Consider the following 5,130-nt stretch of genomic DNA (forward strand, 5'->3'; position numbering starts at 1 on the left):
GGTGCAAACTTTGATAAATATACTCCTTTTCCCCCTGTGCCCCAACTCTAGTCTTTCTGGACCCAGTTATTTTAGATTCTTGGCCCTACAAAGATACTGCAACTGTTTCTTGTATACTAAAACACAGAATAACCTGCTTAACCTTGTATCTGGAGATGGCCCATGAGGTCCCACGGTATTCACCTAGCGGGGCTGCGGTTTAGGCCAGGGTTAAGGATCATAACCGAGGCACTTCAGAGTAGAAGGGTCCTCTGCCAGCATTTCACACACTCAAGGTGGCTGAAGCTGTCAAGTGATAAATTGTCAAAAGGGCTTCCAAGAGCCAGTCTTTTTGCTTAATGATGGAATTACTTCGTGAGTTTAATTCAAGATCTTTGCAGATGACTTAAATGATAAATGAAATATCTCAAGGAACAAAATTCTACCAAACGAACATTATTTTGACAAACTACTTGCCACATACTGGTGAGTTTATTTTTCCCTAAGAGGGTTTATCAAATGTTTCATTGTACTTCTATTATCTAACTTGCCTCCTTTCCCTTTCTTTTCTGTTCCCATTTGGAAAATTGATCTGCAACCCAAGAGGCTTTTATATCCAAAGTATACCTTATGGTGTTTTCATTCTCTTTTGCCAATGGCTTAGGTCAGGACCATATAGTCTCTGATTATAATCTGTATGAAAGCTACTTTTTAAACATGAAGGCTCGAATCCAGCTCTTTGCACTGAGCTATATTGTCAACCCTCTTTTAAAAAAATTGTCTTTGAAATGGGATCTCTGCCTAGTCTAGGCTTGAACTCATGATCTTCCTGCTTCAGCTTCTCATCACGTTTTGGGCTGATAGCTCTGTGCCACCATTTCTGGCTACAAAAATGTTCAAATTAATCTCTTAGCAACCAGCGTCTTCCTGCACTAACCTATGCTCCACAAGTCCCCGGGTGCCCTAAAACACACCGCAGTCCTGGCACACATGTTTTAATGCTCTCTTTCCAGAGTAGATGACAAGTTTTTATGTTCCTCAAGGCCCTCTCCCGGGAACACTGCCCTCCTAGAAAAATGCCAGTGAACTTCAGTCATCAAAAGTACGATACATTCTAATCCGCAGCATCAAGGAACTAGCTGGGGTAGTGGGCAGAACACAGCCATCTTGGTGTTAGGAGGTGTTAGGAAGCCCTGACACCATCCCGCTGTCCTGTCTCAGGGCCTCGGAGCAGGAGCCACTGCCCATCTTCCCGGGGGTGCCACAGTGTCTGAGTTGTTCTGCAGGTGAAGTTGACATCACTCAACCTGGATCTGCAGGGGAACCAGATTCACAGATACTTGGTGGGAAGACATCACTCCACAATATCGCTACTTGGTAGAAGGTATTATTCCTGTTTCATTGATGAGAAAACTGATCTCAAGAGGGATAAATAACGTGTGGCTTTGACACCACCCAACTCCTAACTATCTCAAACTAACTTAGATTGTCACTCAGCGATGACAAGAGGCAAAGGGATGAGGGCAAGGGGACTGCAGCTTTGGAAAGGTCCCTGCTCCTTCAGACCTGTGGTTTGATCGTCCTTCCACAGTTGTTCATGCCTGTTCTCCCGACAGTGTTATACCGTGTGGATTTCAGGCTAAGCCTAGGGCCGTTTAGACCTCTGCACACTGGGTTACCAGGTACAGCAGGGCTCATCCTCTGCTCAGATCTTTATCTTTCAACTTTGCACAAACATGGATGTTTGTGCTCAGTGGAGGGAAATTCCTGGTGGAGACATGAGTGTCAGCTTGTACCATCCAGTCAGCTTGCATTTGAAGTCTTCTAAAGTTCAGCAAATTTGGATAAGGCTGCTTTCATGAGATGAGGGAATCAGAGATAACACAGTTTCCTATTATGCCAAGAAAGGGAAGCATTCTTCTTACAGCTTCCTGCTCTTGTACAGCCCATTCCTTCACTATAAATGGATGGCTCATGTCTGCCGGGCAGGGTGTCAGGGCATAGAGAGTGACATGGCTGTTTCTATGCCTCTGAGGAGCGCAGCAGTGCTCTGGTGGGAAGCACCCGAACTGGTGATTGCAAGGTAGTGGCTGGCACTGTAACAAGTGGGCGTGTACAGTCCTTCAGAGAGGAGAGCAAGCTGGAAGCTGGAAGGAGAGGGGTGCATGGTTTCTCTGTCTCCTGAGCAGCATGATGCTCCCTGTACTGTACACGTGCTTGTGCAATCTTCAGCACTGCTGGAGGGTGCTGTGATTCTCCTCCTGACTCTCAGAGAGGTAAAGAGATCTTCCCTGAGTCCCTGAGCTAGGATGGAGGGTCTCGGTCTCTTTCAAGGAGCATCTGCCAAGTTCTGTCACTTTTCACCCAGCCTTGGCCAAGGTCTTGCATCGCACCTGTTCCCGCGAAGTCTGGGAACGCAAGGGTGAGGTGGAGTGTGCCAGCCCGAAAGGGGTGAAGGGCTTTCCAGGTGGAGCAAGTCCAGGCCACGATCAGTTAAAGAGGTCTGGAAACAAGGAGCCTTTGGAAAACGACCGACAAACCCTTCCCTGGGCTAGAGAGGGTGAGAAGAGAGACAAGGGAGGGATGGACAAACTAACCTCCTCGTGCTTAGCACACTGAGGGTGTTGTGAAGGGATGGATAGACCAGGGTAGCAGAGAAAGGAGGCCCGGCACTAGGGAAGCATGCCAGGCCGGGGTTTCTAGAGGATAGCCTTGTTTCTGGATCTGCACCTTAGACTTCTGCAAACTCTGGCAGTCATTTAACTTGTTTGCACTTCAGTTTCCTTATTTGTGAATTGGGGACAATTTTCAGTCCTACGTCTAGAGCCCAGGTTTGAAGCAACACCACAGATACGGACCTGCCTTGCAAACTCGAGGGTGTTGGGCACCTTAGTTGTCTCAGCTTTTGGCAGGATCATGACTTGTAGAGTCAAGGAGAAGTTTTATTGTCAGCTAGGTTTTCACTAGGAAACCACTGGCAGTGGTTTTTTGCCTTTCATCAGTTCCTTTTTTGTTTCACAAAGTTTATTTTGTTTCCCAGAGTGGTTGTCAGCTGCCCTGCTCGTTTCTTGCAGGAAGGCCAGCCCAGGAAGCCATACCAGTCTCGATGTGGCTGTCCCTGGAAATGCAGAGACAAATGTGAACGTGTGTGTGTCTCCTCCTGGCCCGGGAGGGGAGAGTGCATGTCCCTGATTCATAGGTAAGGAGACTGAGGCTCAGAGATGAAGTGACACATCCGAAGTCGTCTCGTGAGCCAGTCCCAGAGCCGGGTGCCAGCCTTGGCCTGCCTTGCTGTTCCCACTCCCTTCTGGTGCTGGAGGGAAGAGCTTCAGAGCCCTGGGTGGGGCTGTCAGTGAGGTTCAAGCCAGGGTTGAGGAGGGAGTGAGCATAGAGTGGTGAGCGTGCCCTGGCAGAGGCTGCCGAGGCTTTTACCAGCCAGTTGAGATCAGCCTGGTCCTTCACAGGCTAACAATTTACAGTGAGAAAGCCGCTCTTCTTGGCTCTTCTTGGCAGCAGGAGAGCCCATCAGAAATGAGGAACCAGGAAGTCACTGGGAGGAAATTTTGCCATTTGGACTGTTTCCTGGAATTCTATAGTCAAATAAGGCAAACCGTGATAATGTTCCCAGGTGTGTGTGTGTGTGTGTGTGTGTGTGCACAAAGCTTTAAAGGAAGCCTTATCAGACTCAAGGCTTGTGCAAGAAATGCCTCGCCTGGCAAGAAGGTCCTTGCAGCCAGTGGCCACCTGCTGTGACTCGGGTATTTGCAGGTAGTGAGCCACCTGTCCCGGGGGATGCTCTGTCAAGGCGCATCAGCGTCATCCCAGCTGATGTTGCCTATGGCTCTTCCCAGAGTAGAAAGGGGAAAACTGAACACCTCTAGGGCATCTTGGAAATGGCAATCAGAGAACCACCACTGTCCTGAGCCCAGAGCCTGGCAAGCACTTGAGCACACTATTTTTATGTCAGCGATCTCTGTCTGTGCCACATCTGGGGATAAAGGATCAAACCCTGACAAATTTAATTAAGGCTCATCACGTACATGAAATTGAGATGCTAGACTAGGCAATTTGTAATGGTTAGAAGATGTCCTTCTAAGCCCTGGCTAATGCCTTGGCTTCTCGGCAGATTTCCCCCACAGGCGACACCTTTTAGAGGTGCAGGGACCACATAAAGGTCAGTGATGGATGTTTTCCTCAGGGACGATTATGGGTCTTTAGCCCAATAGCTGCCCTATTCATACCATATTAAGGGTTTAATAAGAACTGAAATGGTGCTGCTGGTAGCTTAAAAAGAAAACTCAAGGGCTCTTTATAAAACCTAATATCCCTGGGAAAATAGATGGCATAAAATTATAAACAAAACAGAACTGGCCAATTATAAGGAGCAACTGGTACGGCAGCCTGCTAGGAGGGAGAGCTCATTCCTGGTAGTGACCCTTGTACACGTTGCAGGTGGGTCAGGAACCAGGGGAGAGTGTGCTCCTTCCTGTTGGGACTTGCTGGAGGATCCTATGTAGGGCATGCCAAGCCCTTCCCTCATTAACTATTTGACTCTTCCTACAGGCTCAAACAGATTACCTGGGAGTTGTGAAACAAGAGCAGTTGAAGGACAAAGAGCACATTGTTAAATTGCAGAGTTGCACAGTTATTGCCCGGAGTGCCAGGTTAAAGGAAACTGCACTGTGGGGTTGGCTGGCACTGTCCCTTAACACAACCCAGTGTAAGGCCCTGATCCTGAGAAACTTGCTGAGTTCCTGCCCTTTGATTCAGAGAAAGCAGCTTTCCAGCTGGGGCAGACTCCCTCCCCCACAGAAAATAAAATAAAGTCAATAGCACATAAAAATTCTTTGTACTTTTCTCAGTGCCTTTCATCTGCTAAGCTCAAAGGACGATGAGAATATTAACTCTGGCTACACCCCTTAGTGGGAGGAGGACAGTTTGTACATCCCTCTGTTTTATGGATGGGACCTGAGATATGGAGAGGTTAAACAATTTGCCCAGGGTCACATAATTGGTTAGGGGTGGGGCTGGGAAGAGAAATCCGGGTTTCTAACTCTTAGTCCAATGCCCCCTACAGGCTACCTGGGGCGGTGCAACTGCTAACAATGTAGGTTGAATACGGGATTGGAACCACAGGTTGAGAGCAGAAGG

This window comes from Heterocephalus glaber, unplaced genomic scaffold (genome assembly GCF_053883595.1).
Source record: "Heterocephalus glaber isolate CG9 unplaced genomic scaffold, H.glaber_assembly_v1.0 deba00000281, whole genome shotgun sequence".
In the NCBI taxonomy this organism is placed as follows: domain Eukaryota; kingdom Metazoa; phylum Chordata; class Mammalia; order Rodentia; family Bathyergidae; genus Heterocephalus; species Heterocephalus glaber.